This window comes from Nycticebus coucang, chromosome 5, assembly GCF_027406575.1.
Source record: "Nycticebus coucang isolate mNycCou1 chromosome 5, mNycCou1.pri, whole genome shotgun sequence".
Taxonomy (NCBI): Eukaryota; Metazoa; Chordata; class Mammalia; order Primates; family Lorisidae; genus Nycticebus; species Nycticebus coucang.
In genome coordinates, this window is record NC_069784.1 from 72490217 (window position 1) to 72510147 (window position 19931).

The 19931-nt window shown below is 42.5% G+C and overlaps 2 pseudogenes across 1 annotated transcript; one reads left to right on the forward strand and one right to left on the reverse strand.

Moving 5' to 3' along the window:
• Positions 1–1086: 1086 nt before the first annotated feature.
• On the reverse strand, positions 1087–19393 carry LOC128585522 (non-structural maintenance of chromosomes element 4 homolog A-like; annotated as a pseudogene). Its single transcript, XR_008380058.1, has 3 exons — positions 19356–19393; positions 18010–18583; positions 1087–2071 (listed from the first exon to the last, which is right to left on the reverse strand). The product of XR_008380058.1 is annotated as a non-structural maintenance of chromosomes element 4 homolog A-like (transcript).
• Positions 17549–17696, forward strand: LOC128587111 (uncharacterized; annotated as a pseudogene).
• Positions 19394–19931: the final 538 nt, after the last annotated feature.

Consider the following 19931-nt stretch of genomic DNA (forward strand, 5'->3'; position numbering starts at 1 on the left):
CACTCTACCAAGGGTAACAAAGTGAAACTCTATCTCTACAAAAAAAAAAAAAAAAAATCAAGGTTATTGGCATTTCAGTAGATGGCCATCTTTGTTTTTACTTTAAACTTATAAGGCTGGAAGAATTTCTTTTTTTTTTTTTTTTATTTATTTATTTTTTTTGTTTTCTTTTTTTTTTTTTGTAGAGACAGAGTCTCACTTTATGGCCCTCGGTAGAGTGCCGTGGCCTCACACAGCTCACAGCAACCTCCAACTCCTGGGCTTAAGCGATTCTCTTGCCTCAGCCTCCCGAGTAGCTGAGACTACAGGCGCCCGCCACAACACCCGGCTATTTTTTGGTTGCAGTTTGGCCGGGGCCGGGTTTGAACCCGCCACCCTCGGTATATGGGGCCGGCGCCTTACTGGCTGAGTCACAGGCGCCGCCCAAGGCTGGAAGAATTTCTTATTGTTCTAATAAGCTACTAAAGAATAAAAAACAACAATTTTGTTTTTTCAAGAATTGCTAAGCTTTAAGGGGTGAAGGTCAATTTAGGAGTTCAAATAAAGGTGTATACTATAAAAACATTGTATCAAAGGCCAGACATGGTGGTGGTGCCTCATGTCTGTAATCTTAGAACCCTGGGAAGCCGACATGGTTGGATTGCTTGAGCTCAGGAGTTCAAGACCATCCTGAGCAAGAGCAAGAGCAAGGTCCTGTCTCTAAAAAGAATAGCCAGGCTTTGTGGCTGGCACCTGTAGTCCCTGCTACTCTGGAGGCTGAGGCAAGAGGATGTCTTGAGCCCAAGAGTTTGAGGTTGCTGTGAGTTATGACACCATGGCACTCTACCCAAGGTGATAAAGTGAAACTCTGTCTCAAAAAAAAAAAAGCATTGTATCAATTCCAAAGGGGTCTAATGAGGAAGTAAGTAAATTATATATCACATGTACCCAAAATCCATTTCAGTAGATGTTAAAGGAATTGGATTTTATACTTCAAATACTTCATTGGTCATCATAAAATTCACAAAAACTTATACTTGTTTATTTTTTTTTTTTGTGAATATGGCAGTGAATTTCCTTTAATCAAAGACAACCGTGACAAATTCATTAACTATCAAAAGCTACATTTTACTAAAAACAATCTGTCTTTAAAAAAGTTGAATCATACAATATATACAATCCATGCTGCTTTCCTTCTTGGATTTCACTATCCACCTGAGACCTTCAGCTGGCATCAAGGAAAAGCCGCTACTGGCTCTGACTTGAAGTAATCACAGGCTCTGAAATCTCAAAGGTCTTCACAATTTCCTCCCAGTCACGGTAACTCAGAGCTATAATTCCTTGATTCCTAACTTGCGTGTTTTGGTCAATTCCCTCATTTTCTTCATTAATATTAACAGGCTCTATTATTGGCAGTCGGTCTTGATCAAGTCTTATTCTTGCAAAACCATCCCGTATAATGAAGGAAACATGAAAGATGTTTTGATCTTCTCGAAAATATGTTTGCAACAATCCCAAGATTCTTTCTACTTCTTTCTCTGTTGCTTCCTGATGAGACTCTTCCATTCTTCTTAACTGGGCAGGCATTGCCCTCTGCTCTTCTATCATACGAACTTTTCTTGGACGATCAATTCGTGGCTTTGGCGCAGGAAACTCTCCGTGTATTGAACCCAACAGAAAGTGGAATGTATGGGTTTTATTAAAGGTGTTTTCTGCTGTTTTGCCTGATATTTTCCAGGAGTCATAGACAATGAATTCAAAATGAGAACTATCTTCATCACGGATGAGTTCTTCAGCTTCTAGCGGATTTACACCCATATGGGTCAGTAGAGTTTCAACATTATCTCAACATATCAAAGGAGTTCAGATCAGAGCGCAGCTGCTTTGCTTTCTCTTTGCCCAAATCCGAAGCCAAAACAAGAAAGTGGGCATCCAGGACTGCTTCTCGTGCTCGGGACACTCCATTGAACAAAGTGTTGGCCTCTTCAAGGACCTCTGTTAATTTGTCGCTGGCATTCAGTATGTCCTCCCGGTTTTGTTGGACCTAGTTGATGAGCGCCCGGTACTGATGGCGGATCTGGCGGCACCTATACTTGTTTAGTTAAATATTTTCTCATAAAAATATACTCGGTAAGGCAAGCAGGTTATATTTTTCCATGCATGATTAAGTATAAGAAGTATCTCTATGGAACTTTAAATATATATATAGTTATTTATATATATATAGGGACTTTTAAATACATATATTATAAATAAAACATATATGTATATATGTATGTGTGTGTATATATATGTATGTGTGTATATATATGTTTGTATGTGTATATATACATATATCAGGCTAGAAAACTGCCTGAAAGGAAGAGTGGTCAACCTGGCAAATACTTAACTAAAAAGACTCTTGAGTTCTAGATGAAGAGACAACAGGACAGGCAAGATATTTCAGCTTTTGGAACCCCAGTTTCTCAGGCTATAAAATTCATAGAAATGCTATAAAGACTGAGGATACTGATGGGCATACTTTAGATGCTAGATAAGGTGCATAAATCTTAAGTGCTAATATGCTACCATTTTATCATTGATTTTACGAAAACATAAAACATGAAATATAGCTTAGTCATAGAATAGAGATCAGCCAAAGCTACCTAGATTCCTTCAAAAAAATCTCTCACACACACACACTCTCTCTCTCTCTAATGTAATAATTTCAGCACATCATTCTGTTGACATATGCCTGAGTACACAGAATATCAATGAAGTCCTTGTGTCAGATTTTATAAAAATAAAAATTGAATCTGTTACCCATTCTTTTCTTATTTATTTCTAAATAAAAGCTCATCCTCCTGACCAACAGGACAATAGACTGTCAACCTCACTTCTTTTACCAAAATTTAATTAAACCCATCTATGCCTGAATAGGGACAAACAAAAATTAAGTTGAGAACAAGCTGTGTATTTGGGGGTGCAAGAGCTCATCCAAGGGTCAGCACATTCCAGAGAGATCAGACTCAGGGGAAGAACTTGCTACTGGATCAGGCAAACAGAGAAAAGCACATACGATTTGCAGCCGATAGCCTCAAATTCACTGGCCTGAGATGTTTCCAGAAAAGAGCTAAAACTTCCGGGATTAAATAAGACTGAAAAGAAAGAATAACCCTCCTGGGTGACCAGAGCAGCTGACAAGGGCATACACTAAGTGTCCCGACCCATGGCCTCCTGCCCAGGTGATGCACTCACCTCGTGCAAAGCTACGTTTCATGCAAAAGCCAGCACGCCAGGGTGTAACATTAGGCTCTCACATTATTATTATTTTTAAAAATAAAATAAAATAGAAGTATAATTTTACAGCCCTCTTATTGATGCTCCCTGAACCTAAGTAGATAAGTATGTGAACATAAATAAATGTGGCTTTCAAGTGTCCAAAGGTCCCAACAGAAGAAAACAGCAACAAATTTTGTTACAAAAAGGGCAGGTGACTAAAATGCTCCTTTCCCCCAAAAATAATTGGTATTGTGGGAAAAATACAGTGAAGCACATATTAATAACGTATAAATGCTAGGTTTTAAAAAAGACTCCACCATTCAACAGATAGTTAATTGTTAATGTTTTCTTCTATATTATCAGAGAAAAATCAGAAGGGAATTCAGAAGCATTCTTTCTATCCTTCAAATAATAGTCGTGAGTCTGTTCTGCATATCAATCAGAGCATCTCTGCATTGTGGGTGGTGGCAGCTATTCAATCAATATTTTTACAAGATTATTTCCTTTTCCTTTTCAGTGTTATCTTTGATTTGGAGTTATTCTCTCCCCAAGTACAAAATTCTATTTCACCAAAGCCCTACAAAATTCCAAATGCTTTAGGGACATTTCTACATGGAACTTGCTTTCTTCTTGAAATGAAGGGTGGTCCAATAATTAGTGTTGCTTGTTTGCTTGTTTGTTTCCATAGCATGATTGAGTGATTCTTCATTTAAAGCCCCTTTGACGGGTTCCTTTCTTCTGAACTCTGCTTCCCTTTCCTGCAACTCTTTTGTTTGTTTGTTTTGGTTTGGTTTTGAAACAGAATCTCACTTGGTCACTCTGGGGTTGAGTGCTGTGGCATCAGAGCTCACAGCAACCTCAAACTCCTGGGGCTCTAGTGATCTTCTTGCCTCAGCCTTCGAAGTAGCTGAGACTACAGGCACCCACCACAACGTCCAGCTAACATTTCTATTTTTAGTAGAGACAAGGTCTTGAACTCATGAGCTCAAAGGATCCTCCCATCTGGGCCTCTCAGAGTACTAGGATCACAGACCTGAGCTACTGTGCCTGGCCCCAACAACTCTGTATAAACACTGTTTATATATTATGTGTGATACCTTCCAACAAAAAGATATCAAGAAAATTTAAACTTTTCCTCTTAAACACTACTGTCCTAGGCCAGGCACAGGGGCTCACGTCTGTAATCCCAGCCTGAGCAAGAGCAAGACCCTATCTCTACTAAAAATAGAAAAGTTAGCTGGGCATGGTGGTTTACACCTGTAGTCTCAGCTACTCGGGACTTGGGAGGCTGAGGTAAGAGGATTGCTTGAGGTCAGGAGTTTGGGTTCGCTGTGAGCTATGATGCCACAGTAGTCTATCCAGGGCAACAGAGTTAGATTCTGTCTTAAAAATAAACAAACAAAAAAAGACACTACTGTACTACAAATAGGTTTCAATGCTCTTTCAATAACTTATTCTGTGTTACAAAATGAGAACTGTGGAAGCTTGAGTCACCTGAGCTTCTGCCTACCATCACACACACAGAATCGGAGTGGGGTGGGGTCCTTGGGACTCTTGACCCCAGCTGGATCCCAACCACTGAGGGGAGCTTTCATATATGCTGCCAGAGCCCTGTGCTGACGAACTGAACCAGAATCTTTGGAGGGTGAGGCCCAGACCTTGATATTTCTCACAGCTCCTCAGATCATTTAACATTCAGCCAGAGTTGAGAGCTGCTGGTATAATCCAGGAGCCAAGAAAACTGAAACCCAAATAGTTTCAATCACTAACACACCTGCATTAAGGGAAAAGTAGCAAATCTGTGAGTAGACCCCCACATTTTCAGTGCAGGGGGCTTTCCCTGCAAAGTCGGCAGGCTTGCAAAGGCTTTCTGAGAAACAGGGAAATAATTTTCCTCAATCTTTCCCAAATGAAGATGAGTTACATAATTTGCAGGGTCCAGTGCAAAATGAAAATGTGGAGCCCCCTTTTTATAAATTATTAGGGATTTCAAAAACTTGACAGCAGAGCATTAAGCCAAGCCTGGGGCTCCAGGTGCCCCTGCGCAGGACACACACTAGAAAGCCAACTTGGGTGCAGGTGCAGGTTTTGAAGATTTTTTTCTATCTTCAACAACAGTACATTAGCAACAAATGTATAAATTGGAACACAGTGTTAAACAAGTCTTAGGGTGCATGTTTTGAAGATATTCTGTGTTTATTTCTACCTGGCCCTGCTCCTCCATCAAAAGTGGAAGCTATGAGACATGGGCTTTCTTGCAGGGATTTATTTGGAGAAATTAGGCCAGAGAACAGAAGAGGTAGGCAGGGAACAGTAAAATAGGAAAGGAAGAAAGGGTGTTGTGATGGTTAATGTTATATGTCAACTTGACTGGGTTAAAGGATACTCAGACAGCTGGTAAAATATTATCTCTCAGTGTTTCTGGAAGGATTAACATTTGAGTCAATGGAGTGAATAAAGAAGACCTCACTCACCAGTGCAACTGGGCTTCAACCAATCTGTTGAGCCTTGAATAGAACAAAAAGATGAAGGGAAGAGGAATTTGGTTTCCCTTCTTGAGTTGGAACATCCATATTCTCCTGCTCTGAAACATTGGTTCTCTGGTTCCAAGGCCTTCAGACTCAGACTGGGACTTACACCATCATCTACTCTGGTTTTCAGGTCTTCGAGTTTGGACTGGAACTACACCACCAACCTTTCTGGGCCTCCAGCGTGCAGGTGGCAGAGGATGGAACTTCTCAGCCTCCTAATCCCATGAGCCAATCCCTCATAATGAATCTATCAATCTATTTATCATCTACCTACCTACCCGTATGTTTATCTATCTATCCATCACCTACATCCCATTGGCTCTGTTTCTCTGGAGAACACTGTCTAATAGAGATATGTTACTGAGCCAATCACGGCTGTGGGCAACTGAGCTGTATCTCCCTGAAACCAAGAATATGTCTCGCTAATCGCATATCCCACCTGAGGGGGTCTCCTGGGTCCTGCTACCAGTCAGCCAAGCCTGGTGGTGTAAGGGGTTCACTCCCTGGTCCTTCCATGTTGCATGTGGAGTGTCAGGAGATGGAGTTTCCTTAGCTGAGGCTGGGCTCTCTCAGGGGGAAACCTGTGTGAAGCTGGCTGCAGCAACAGAGCTGGAGGGACCTTTTTGATCTGGGACTCAGCCCCAACATACCCACCCTGATTTTCACTGAAACTCTTTACTTCCTAAAATACCTATTACCACCTTTCTGAACATGTGCTATACAGGAAGCATGGTTGCTATGTACGTCAGACATTTTTCAAACGTTTGCTACATGAAATAGAAAATGGCACTTTCTGCCTGCAAATCGGTAATTGTCAAAAGTTGTAAGTGAACTTGGCTATAGCTAAAAATTACACACAGAGAAACCATCTCCTTGTTTAGACAATTCTAAACACATTCACTCCTGGTCTCTGAGACTGCTGGCAGTAATTTGCACAGACGTATTATGACTAAATGTCTTCTTACTATATTTGTTTAATTGTGACGGCAGTCTGGGGGAAGACTCCCTAAATACATTTGGTGTAGGTGTTCCCACAGAAGTGATACAAGTAACATAGAAAACAGCAAAACAAAATAACTTTTACATAACTAAGTTAAAATCTCTTCTCGTACTTAGGAACTATATAGTATGTACATTCGTTTTTCATCAATAACTTGCTACAAAAAATTCCTCTCAAGCGTCTTCCCTGTACAGCAATTTTCCCATCCTCCCTACCTGCCAGGCCACATTTATGTAGCATTGAGAATGTCCAGACCCCTGAAGGTTAATATGTGTGACAGCAAGATGTTTATATATTTAACCAAACACAAATTCTGCCTTTTAAGGAGACCATAATTGAAATATCAAAACTACAAAATTTCCTGTATTAAAGAAAACATTTGCGTAAGGTTTTAAAAAAACAGATTTACACTAAGAGCAAATCAAATGCTTTGAGAGATGTTTTTGTCAGTGTTTTCAAAATGCAATTGCTTTACTCTTAAATGTTTATTTGTGATTGGAAAACATGACTTTAAATATTTAGTTTTCCATCTGTTTTAAACGTGAACACCCACAAAGGCTGCACACTGGCAGTCTTCCCTAGGCTCTTTCTATTGTCACACTGTATTTCTGCTTGTAACCCTGGGAATTTCACTCAAAAACAGCTCAATAGCATGGATGTACAGAGCAAGGTACCTGTAAAACCCGTGTGTGAGTGTATGGAAAAAACACAAGGTATTCTTTTTCCACTCCTGTATTGTATTCAAATTTATTCTTAGATATAGGATTTCAATAAATATTCTCTTATATCAATAATGACATTATTTTCAGATCTCACATGAGCAGAAGTTTCCCTTACAAGGCAAAAGCTGGTGGTCACACATATACACACACACACACAAAACTCAGAGAGAAATCTAGAAGTCAGTGTTCATTATACTTCACTTTATTTCTATGTTTTGTATTTTCTCCCTGCCACAACCCTACTTCTCATTCAATAAGACAAAAAACAAAAAAAGTGTTAGAACTCTCTCTTTCTCTCTCTCTGTCTGAGTCTGGATTGCTCTTAACATAGCAAATCATAAAGCGTCTGACAGTGTTGTACCCAACAACCCCTGTCATCTTTAAGCGTTACAATTAAATGTCACTGTAGTTTTAAAACTACATGAGAAGGCCTCTTAGAATGCAAAAGCTGGTGGTCACAAAAAAATTCAAACTTAGAAACCTAGAGGTCAGAGTTCATTATACTTGACTTTATTTCTATATTTTATATTTTCTCCTTGCCACAACCCTCTTCTTGTAGAAGAGATGGCCCCAAACAGCCTTATATTCTCCAGGTTTCGATTAAACACTCATACCTCATTTATACACACCCCTTCTCTCAACTCCTTTAAAACTATAGTAATTACGGGCAGTGCCTGTGGCTCAGTGAGCAGGGCACCGGCCCCATATACCGAGGGTGGCGGGTTCAAACCCAGCCCCGGCCAAACTGCAACAAAAAAATAGCTGGGCGTTGTGGCGGGCGCCTGTAGTCCCAGCTCCTCAGGAGGCTGAGGCAGGAGAATCGCCTAAGCCCAGGAGTTGGAGGTTGCTGTGAGCTGTGTGACGCCACTGCACTCTACCGAGGGCAATAAAGTGAAACTCTGTGTCTACAAAAAAAAAAAAAAAAACTATAGTAATTAAATGTCTGAAGATAAGGGGGCTGAAAATGTGAGAGAGGCTGAAAGTAAGTACTAAGAACAGCCACATTAAGGAACTTTGAACCTGATGAATGCTGCCGGCAGAACCCCACTGTCCTCTAACCCAGTCGGTCCCAGAAATTGCAGCAGCCTGACACTGTCCAGGCAGAGAATATGACCATCCCCAAAGGAAAGATCTAAGAGTGTTTTCCCGCAAACCTACCACTCAGAGCATCTAAATGTGTGGATCAAATGTGAAAACTCCACCTGTGCGTTTAGGACCACTAATCACCTTTTTATCCCATTACTCTTGAGCAGACGATGAATTACCAAATATTTGAGGAAAATCTCTAACGTGGATGAAAGAGACCAAGCAAACAACCTACCCCTTCTGCCCCCCCAAACTAGGAGGAAACAGAATCTGGGCAACCACCTTTAATATTATAAGATAGATAAGAGGAGATGGTACATGCATCAAACAAGAACAGGAGCATATTAAAAAGCAAAGAAAAAATATCCGGGAACGTTTAAATATTCTAGCAGATTTTCTTTAACTTATTGAAAGGTTAGAAGATGATTTGAGGAATTTCCCTAGGGAAAAGAACAGAATGGAAAACAAGATAGAAAAAAATAAGAAAGTTACAGCCGTGGTCTTTCCATAAAGAAAGAACAAGAGAAAATAGAAGACAGAAGATAATTTAATTTTCTGTAATTAAAGAACTCTAAGGTGTTAGAAGGATGCACTTAGATGTGGAAATAGCGCCACGCTGAGGAACAAGGATGTATTATAAAATTTCTGAATTCTCAATGGAGACAAAGAGAATTTATAATCTTCCAGGTGGAAGGGGAGAAAAGATCACATAATAAAAGATTAAGAATCAAGTGTCTTTGAAATTCTTGACAGTGACACTAGCAGCGATGGAGCGATACTTTTGAAATTTTGAAGGTGAATAATTTCCAGCCCAAAATGCTATCCCAAATCAAGCCATCAATTGAGCATGTGGGTAAAGAATATTTCAGTGCGTGTTTGGCATCAAAATATTTCTCACTCATAGGCTCTTTATAAGAGGTTCCTTGAGGAAAAGCAGAGAGAGGGAAGGAGGGAGGGGGTGGGGCCTTGGTGTGTGCCACACCTTTTGGGGGCAAGACAGGATTGCAAGAGGGATTTGGCCTAACAATTGCAATCAGTGTAACCTGGTTTCTTGTACCCTCAATGATTCCCCAACAATTAAAAAAAAAAAAAAAAGAGGTTCCTTGAGGATGTACTTCACTGCAACAAGAAAGAAAAACCAGGAAAGAAGAAGACATGGTATGCAGGGAACTGGAGATATGAGTGAAGGGAACTGTAAGGATAGTAAGAGAGGACGTCCATGTGCAGCTGGGACCAGCACGGCTCCAGGGACAAACAGGGGCTGACGTCACTGCAATACCCACTGCTACATCTTTTTGATCTGAGACAAAAAAGAAAAAAAATGTACAGTTCAGCCTGACCCAGGTTTTTGTCCACACTTGGCTCCATGTACTCGTGAAGTTCTTGTCCCTCATGTCCCACCGCAGGCTTGGCTAAGCCCCCGTTCTCCCTGCAGAAATACTCTTTCTCCAGAAGACAATTATGACTTGTCCCTTTTATAACAAACGTCTTTCAGTACTATGTTGATTCATGTCAGAAAGCCCTGATAAGTCCATCTTTAATTCTAATATTAATGAAAAAGTGGAGGGACTATAAAATATATTTGTAGAACTACTATCAGCAATAATCAGATTTAGTTTAAAATGACACAATTTCTGTCATTAAAGGTCCTGGGGATGGGGGTGGGGAAGAAATCACAAATAGATTTCTGTCATTATCAGAGTAAACTTCATTTTTATTTTTGAAATCTATTTCTTCCCACCCCAGTTTTCTAAAAAGTGCACTGATGCCTCTGTCAAAGTAAGAAAGGTGGCTGAAATATTCAGGAATAATTGGAATTCTGCTGGCCATGACCTTATCCCATTCTGGGCCTTACAGCAACAACATCATTTATTTTAACATCACATTCTCATATGTCCTTAGTGATTATTCGCTTCCCCAGTTAATATCATTCACTGTAAAGCCTAGAACATTGGGTAACAAAACACTAATGATGTCTTAGAGCCCACTTACATAGGATACAAGGTAGGACAACTAAGTTCACAAACTCATCCTACAAAGAGTGCTACATACTTCATTGCTGAATATCACTATCGTCACTTTTGAAGTACTTTGAAGTATGCACCAATGCTAGCACCTGGTCTACCCTAAACAATTTTGAACACTTTTTCTGGAATGGTTCGTGCTTTGACAATTAAGTTCCCAAACTCATCCTAGAAAAAGTGCTTTGAAGGGTGGGCTAGGCACTGGCATCCATGTATAGCTTCCTAAAGGGAATACTTCCAAAGTGACTATAATGATATTCAGCAAGGAGATATATAACACTTTTTCTAGAATGAGTTCACAAACTTAATTGTGTGACCTCATATAACCTAATTCACATGTGTCCTAAAATGAGAACAGTCAGGGCTTTGTCAGGACAGTGTAATAACCTTTCTGTCAACCAAAAGAGGGGAGACCAATGACTAAATACATACCCTTTTCTTTCAACAATGTGCAAAGTTAAGCATGTTTAGGAATCCAAATTCTACTTAATGGGAAAGAGGGTAGCAACCTCTAGCATGCTGCCACTCTGTCCTGTGAATGGGTAAGATTTAGGGTCTTCGTGTTGATCTCTGGAAGCTACCAAGGCCACGTGAATCCATTGACTCTCAAATGAGAAAAGAAAAAAGTTGATCACCAGTTCTCTCTATAAATAAATGAAGCTCTGGATTACTCAGGCATTTCTTCCTTTCTACATTTTCTCAGGCTTCAGCAGGTTTCCTATTAGAATGTAAGAGAAAAGCAAAAACATGAACTATGCTCAAAGTTGGCTTTCTAAAAATAAACGGACTAGCTTCTAGAAAAGGCTTACTGCTGCTTCTGACCACTGCAGCTTTCTAGGGAAGATGGTGCATTAGACATCACTGTTTACCCAGTGTCGTTATCATACAACACCCCCCCAAAAATAACAAACTCACTATCTCAATATCTTGTGGTTGGAGGCAGGGGAGTTAAACTATATAACTTATTACTTATTATCTACTTATAAAATAATATTTGGATTGCATTTCCAAAGAAATCACTGCACTGGGGAAGACTCATGGAAATTAATCTTCATTGGAAGTAAACAAGTAATCTTGAAATGGATACAATTTCTAAGCAGTAAAGAGACATTTAAATTCCCACTACTACAACAGTTCTACTTCTGAAATTGCATTTGAATTGACTCATCTACATCTTTGGGGTAAAACCATTGATTAAAAAAGATAGATGGTACCAGTAATAGAAATAAGACTTTTCTATACACCATCTTGTCTTGGGTTGATTATTAGCTGTGGCTTAATTACTTTACAGAATAAAGACAAATAGTCTATTAGAAAGCAGGTGACAGGGCAACGCCTGTGGCTCAGTCGGTAAGGCGCCGGCCCCATATACCGAGGATGGGGGGTTCAAACCCGGCCCCGGCCAAACTGCAACCAAAAAATAGCCGGGCGTTGTGGTGGGCGCCTGTAGTCCCAGCTACTTGGGAGGCTGAGGCAAGAGAATCGCTTAAGCCCAGGAGTTGGAGGTTGCTGTGAGCTGTGTGTGGCCACGGCACTCTACTGAGGGCCATAAAGTGAGACTCTGTCTCTACAAAAATAAAAAGAAAAGAAAGCAGGTGACAAAAAAAAAAAAAAGAAAAGAAAGCAGGTGACCCAAATGTCTAAGAAGTATAGAAATTACCAATGAGGATTTTATAAAAATAAAACCAACTATACCCAAAGAGTAAAAGGTCATCTTATACAAAGGACACTTGCACTCGAATGTTCATAACAGCACAATGCACAATTACAAAGACGTGGAAACAACACAAGTGCCCACCAGTATATGAACCATTTAATAAAATGTGGTATATGCAAACTATGGAGTACTACTCAGCCATACATGTAAAAAAAAAATGGCAATCTAGTATTTTCTTCGACAGTCTGGAGGGCACTGGAAATCATTCATCAAAGTGAAACATCACAAGAATGGATGTTTCACAAATCACAAACACAGGTACTCAGTACCAAATTGGAACTAATCAATCAACACTTCAGTACACATATGGAAGTAATCTTAATGAAAATCAAGCTGGGGGGAGAGGAAGAGTGCACACGTACTAGGTACAGTGCACACTGCCTGAGTGAAGGGCTCACTTACGTGTATAGCTTTGACTTAATCTGTTCAAACACAAAGTATGTAAACAAAATATGTGTACTCCCTAATATTCTGAAATTTTAAAAAGATTTTAAAAATTTAAAAAACAAAATATTGACATAGAGTCTACCCTGTATACACTGTTTGGGAATGTTGAAGAAATATAATTAAATCCAAATCTCCCAGTGCAAAAATCCCCTCCACAGGGTAGTAGAGATGTTTATTACTGAATAAACATAAACCAGAATCTGATGTGCAGAAAACGCACATGTTTTGTATAGCCAAGCAGACACAATCCATTAAATACACATAGATTTGATTTTTGTTCTCAAAATCAGAGGTCTTCATCACTTCTCATTCAAGATTTTGCAACATTCGTTTGCCTTGGGGTTTTTAAGCTGCATTGCAAAACTCATCAGTTGGCTGTTGCTGATAGGAAGGAGGATAATATATTCATTTACTTAAGGACTCTGAGCATGAGCAGTTGGAGTGTCTCCTATGTAGTTGGAACCAGAGTCTGTAAGCGTGTTCCAAGTTTAAGGAAATATAAAGAATAAAATCCCCTCCCAAACTAGAAAACCTTTTTGCAAAGGATAGAAGAGAAAGAAAATTTTATTATGGAACAACTTTATTATGGAAAGAAAATTTTATTATGGAACAACTTTTTTTGTTTTTTGTTTTTTGAGACAGTCACTCTGTTGCCCTGGGTAGAGTGCCATGATGTCATAGTGCACAGCAACCTCAAACTCTTCGCCTCAAGTGATCCTCTTGCCTCAGCCTCCCAAGTAGCTGGGACCACAGGAGCCTGAGACAACACCTGGCTAGTTTTTCTATTTTGTTTTCCCCCTCTTGGGAGAGATGGGGCCTCGCTCTTTCTCAGGCTGGCCTCATACTCCTGAGCTCACTCAGGGATCCACTGGCCTCAGCCTCCTAAAGGGCTGGGATTACAAGCGTGAGCCACCACACCCGGCCTACTGAACAACTTTTAAGCAGAGTGTGAGGCTCATCATGGGCAATTCACAATAGACATTGCAAAGACAGAAGGAAATCTTCCTCTTTTATGTAGCTAAATTGATACAACTCTTTATATTCGTGTTTTTTAAGGTAAAATTACTAATTTTCTCATATCTTTGTGATTTTGGAGTCAGGTGACAGCTGAAGTTAGGCTCTTAATCTTAGGATAGGGCATTATCTTCCTTGATAATTAATTTCAGAGATGCTGCTTTCCGGTCCCTGAGGGAACATTCCTAAATTACAAAACTGGCAGGAGGCTTATTTAGAATTTGACCTTTCAGGATAAGATGAAGGAAGGGGGTGAGAATGCTGCTTACTATAGCTAGAGAAGCTGCACTTGAGACTCCACACAGAACCCTGTACCCAAGGCCAGCAAGGAAGCAGTGCACTCTCACCCCTGTGAAGGATTTTGAGAGCTTGAAAAATGTGCGTATCAAAGGTGACTTGAGACCATTGTGCTCCTTCACAAATGTTTTGTCTCATTTTAAGATTCTTCCTATCAGGAAACTTCTCATATATGACCCAGAATTTCTTGTGATCCAGGAACGGAAAGACGGTAACTCAAAGCAGTTACTGTTTTCAGAAAGAGTAAACAGGATAGAATAATATTCAGACCTGCTACGTTTACATAACTGCCTGAGAAGGGACACAAAGAAAGGGGCTTCAAGCGGGGTGAGAGGAAAACCTGGCCTGTGAACAGGAAAGTCTGGGGGGCCCAGAGGACCATTCACCACTCAATAGTTCTTGTCAAATGAGGGAAAAGACTGTGCATATGAGGTAACCGAGGTAACCAATGACCAACAGAAAAAGACAGTAATCACAGACCAAGAAAAAAGAGCAATAATTCCTGGAGGATCTGTGTCCAGTGAAAAGAGCTGTGACCAATTTCCACAGAGAGAAGGGGGCATTTGCACCTCTGCATGGCCTTTGCCTCTCCATCTCTCACCTCTTCTCATTCATCAGAGGGACCCACTTCCAACTGTCTTTGGAAGCGCTCTCAGTTTTCTTTGTTATTAAATAAAATTTCTCTTTGCTATACTGAAACTTGTGCAGGTTACCTTTGCTTTCGATTGATGTTGCTCCTTGCTTGTGTTATTTTTTTTGTTTTGTTTTGTTTTGTTTTGTTTGAGACAGAGTCTCACTATGTTGCCCTCAGTAGAGTGCTGTAGTAACACAGCTCACAGCAACCTCCAACTCTTGGGCTTAAGTCATTCTCTTGCCTCAGCCTCCCAAGTAGCTGGGACTACAGGTGCCCACCACAACGCCCAGCTGTTTTTTCGTTGTAGTTGTCATTGTTTAGCAGGCCCAGGCCAGGTTCAAACCTTCCAGCCCTGGTGTATGTGGCCACCGCCCTAACCACAGAGCTACGGTGCCGAGCCTGTTCTGGTTTTCTTTTCAGTTTCCACCCAGGTTTGCTTTTGAGTGCCACTGTGCCTTGATTGAACCTTGTAGCTCAGTCAAGTAATTGAACCAGGTGAGCTGGGTTTGTGCAAGAGGGATCCCTAACCCCCAGCGATACAGGCTTCCCCCGCTCAGGGCTGGACAGGAACCCCACCCCTACCCCCATTTTCTAGGCCTGGGTGAGCTCAGAAATCAGTCTCATCACCGACCCCAAACAGGCCACCCTTTCTGGGGGGTTCCTCCTTGAATAGGGAGTACACACCCTAATTCGTTGCCTGGGGTAGGACTTTGAGGCCCTCATTCTTATGCTGATTTCAGGATTATTTTAAGATTATTCTCTGCCCACAGACCTCTAGCCATTTGTGACATATTTCCCCAAGACCCCCTGCCCACAGGATAGGAAAGCAGCACTTCAACCCTCTAGATTGAAGATTCTGGGGCTTGCCACTTGGATCTCCCCCGCCCCGCTGCCGGAGGTTCTGCTCCCCTCTTTTGCTTATCAATCTATCAGTCTTTCCATCAGTAAATTCTAACCAGTCACTATCTGCATGGCCTGTGGCTTCATTCTTTAAACTTGGAGACCAAGGACTTGGCATAGAGATAAATTCTGACAGTACCAACAGCTGCCTATTATTCATAGATATTGGTCACTTTCTCATGTAAACAAGACTGAGAAGATTATTAACGCTTGTTAAAGTGTTTTGGAAGTTCCAACAGTGTTAAAGTTGTATTTGTTTTCACACAAAAGGTAAGTAGATAATACCTCCATGTATAATATACTGTAGGTAATATACAACAATGGATTTAAAGTAGTGTCCTCTGAGTAGGGAAAAAATTAAATTATCTAAATATATTTTTACAAAAGTAAGGATGTCTGGGCTATATTATAGAAAGATGCCAATCGGCTGGGCGCCTGTGGCTCAAACGGCTAAGGCTCCAGCCACATACACCTGAGCTGGCAGGTTCGAATCCAGGCCAGGCCTGCCAAACAACGACAGCTGTAACCAAAATATAGCCAGGCATTATGGCAGGTGCCTGTAATCCCAGCTACTTGGCAGGTGGAGGCAGGAGAATCGCTTAAGCCCAGGAGTTGGAGGTAGCTGTGAGCAGTGATGTCACGGCACTCTACCCAGGGTGACAGCTTGAGACTCTGTCTCAAAAAAAAAAAGAAAGATGCCAATCAAAAATAGTGAAGTTTCAAAGAGGAAAGTTTTCATTTAATTGGAAAATGCTTTTTTGTATGATATATGACTTCCTTAACAATGTCAGGTGAAGTATTCTTTTGTTTCTTGAACTTCAAATCTGACTGATAAAAGGTTCAAAAAAAATTTCTTGATAACAATTCTCAGACCTTTCCTTCAAGGATCTTCTAGACTAATTAACAGATATAGAAAGAAATAATGATACAGGATTCCACTACTCAGAGCTGGACAGGGATTCTCCCATTCTCTAGGCCCAGGTGAGCTCTCAAATCAGACTCCCATTTCCAGGTACAAACAGGCTGCCTTGGGCAGCACCTGTGGCTCAAAGGAGTAGGGTTCTGGCCCCATATGCTGGAGGTGGCGGGTTCAAACCCAGACCTGGCCAAAAACTGAAACAAACAAAAACAGGCTGCATTTTCCAGGACACACCCTCTGGGTTCTAACAATATCATGAACAAAGCAGCCTGAGATGGTTTTTTGGGTGGTTTCACCTTGAGTAGGGAACACACATCCTAATCCCTTCTCTAAGACAAAAACGGTAAAACCTTGCCCCAGGGGAGGAACTGCTTTCAACTTTAAAAGGATTTTTCTACCTACCAAATCCTAGCTAAAATGTAAATCTCTAGACAATACCTATCCCTAGCCAAAGCGGTGTGTGAGAGATTTCCGACTTGGGTCTTCCCCTTTGCCAGAGGCTCTGGTTCTCTTTGCCGCTTCTGTATTCCTTTCTGTCTAATAAAAATCCTGTCTTACCACTGATCTGTAGTCTGTGGGTTCATTCTTCAAATCCCTATCCCCGAGACCAAGGACCTACTGAGGAAGAAAATCCGGTATCAATATTACTATTACTGACCTCACAGTTCTTGCCTCTACCCAAGTCAATCAAAATTGGTAAGAGACTGAAAAAGGAATTTATACAGGCAAGGTTTTATGGAGGGGCGTGGGGGGGGATTGCCGCAAGGAAATGGAGACACTGCTGGTTAAGAAGCAACCAGATTTGGAGTCGGCGCGGGGCTGTGGCGCGTAGGCTCCTGCCGCTGGAACGCGATCGCGTTCGCGTGGTGTGCGAGCGATTCCGGGCCCGTTTGTGGGAAGCGAGTGTAGTGAGCGTGTGGAAGTGGAGGGAGAGTCGGGGAAGTGCGCGGAGGCAAGTGACCGTGTGTGTAGAGTGTGAGGCGTGTGAGGCTGTGTGGTGCGGCGGAGACGCAACTCATACTTACCATGATCACGAAGGTGGTTTTCCCAGGCCGAGGCTTATCCATTGCACTCCGGATGTGCTGACCCCTGCGATTTCCCCAAATGTGGGAAACTGGACTGCATAATTTGTAGTAGTGGGGGACTGCGTTCGCGCTTTCCCCTGATTTTCGTACGGTTGAAACGCAGACGACGTTTGGTGTTTCAATCCTCATGAGGTTCCTGTTGGAGTAGGCGGGACTGTTCTTTTTTTCTATCTGTTAATTTCTGCTGTGCGGTTTTCTTAGGTTCGTGCGGTCCTTGTGGTAGGTTATAAGCGCCGCGGCTTCCGATGGTCTTTGTATCCCCGGGGCTTAGTACGTGACGTGTTAGGGTAAATTTTCGGGTCGTGTTTTAGCGGGGGCCGGGGGTTTCTACTTGCTTCATACAGGCGGGTTGTGTAGATACTTAGCGGTTCCGAGGCGAAGGTGAACGATTACCTGTTGTCTTTCAGGAATGCGCACACTTAGCAGGGGGCCGCTTACGGACCAAGCACAAGGCGGGGTCGTCCCCGGTTGCCCTGGTGGCTGCCAGTCCGGGCGACTTGCCTCGTAGACTCTGCGTGGCTTCTGGGAAGTTTCCAGAGCCGGCGGGACGAGTAAGGGCGGTGGCGACGCGGGCAGATCGGAAGCAAACCCATGCGAACGCCCGGGCCCTATGTGCGTGTTCCTGAGAACAGCTAGTAGGAACCTCTGTCCCGTGGGCCGTCTAGTCTGCTGAGCACGAGCCGTCTGCTTACCCCCTGCAGCTGGGGATGTCCTTGCCCAGATGGAAACCACGGGAACCAAGACCGATGTCGACTTTCTGTGCCTGTTCCCTGAGGTTTGTGCTAAACGCAGACGTTGCAACCGGATTCCATCGCGTCGTCTGCCTTTCTGCGCTGCTGGAGAAGCGGGAAGAGCAATAGTAGCAGCGACAAGGCTCACGGGGTCCTGTCGCGTCACCCGCCTACTGGCTTCCCTGTTCTGAGTTTTTACTGTTTTCCTTTCCCTCTTGGCACTGAGCTGTCCTTGGCTGGGGAGAGCCCTCAACTGTGATTTACCTTGACTCCTGGCTGGCCCCCCTCGCTTGCTCTTCTCTGTGAAAATCTCTGTTCTCAGGGTTCCGAGAGCCGCCTGTCACTCAGCCCTGGTCTCACCACACGCTTTAGGGGAACGTGCTGGATTCACAGTTACATACTTTGGGGGTTCCTGATAAAAGGTTTCGTATGGCTGTGCCCGCTGTTTTTTTTTTTTTTTTTAGAGGCAGAGTCTCACTTTATTGCCCTCGGTAGAGAGCCGTGGCATCATACAGCTCACAGCAACCTCCAACTCCTGGGTTTAGGCGATTCTCTTGCCTCAGCCTCCCGATCTGGGACTACAGGCACCCACCACAACGCTCGGCTAGTTTTTTTGTTGCAGTTTGGCAGGGGCCGGATTTGAACCCGTCAACCTCGGTATATGGGGCCAGCTCCCTACCCACTGAGCCACGGGAGCCGCCCGCTGCTTTCTTTGTTAGAGCTTCGCGGGCTCTTCTGCAGCGCTTAGACCTGGCCAGATGTGGCACAACCTGGCTGGAATTGCGCGAGGCGGCTCTGCAGACACACTGGATGAGCCAAACCTACATGGAGAGAAGGGTGAGAACCTGCTCGCATCTCTCGTCCCTTCCAGACTTCCAACCCTAATGTTCAGAGTAACCCGCAGGAGATCCTCTTCCTCAAGAAGCGAAACACCCATCAGTCTCAGGCTTTAGGGGAAGCTGAGGAAAAATCAGGCAGGAGCTGTAAGCCAGCCTGGACCCCACTCACGCCAACAGGTCTGTCAGCAGGTAGATGACAAGATACATGGGCTGTAAACGGGCCCTTGGTCCCGCTCTGCCCTTCCCAGGGTACAAGGGAGTTAGGCAGCCACCTGGATTCCACCTTCCAAATGCTTCCCGTGGCTCCACCTAACCTGTAACTAAGCAGGGAAGGGAATTCTTGGCCATGGATGTCCAGCTTAGCAATATCCGCACATTACAAATTTACCACCATTCACCTCTCCTTGACTTGACATCCATGTACACCTTCTTCCTCCTCTTCTTTCTACTTGTAAAACCATACTTAACTTTCAAATAAAAACAATAATAAAATCAAAAAAAAAAAAAAGAAGAAGCAACCAGATTTGCTCCCCAAATAAGATTTGGAGAGCTTTTAAAGAGAAGAGAGAGAAAGTCTGAGCCAGTATTGAAATTGAGAGAGGATACCTGGAAAAAGTGAGGTCTAAGAGAACAGAGGTCTTCTCAAGGAGGCCCCAAGGACACACTTGCAAGGTCCTCCTTGTGGTGACTCAGCTCTTAGGAATTTGTAGAAACTTAACTTCCTGGGACCTAGAAATAAACCCTT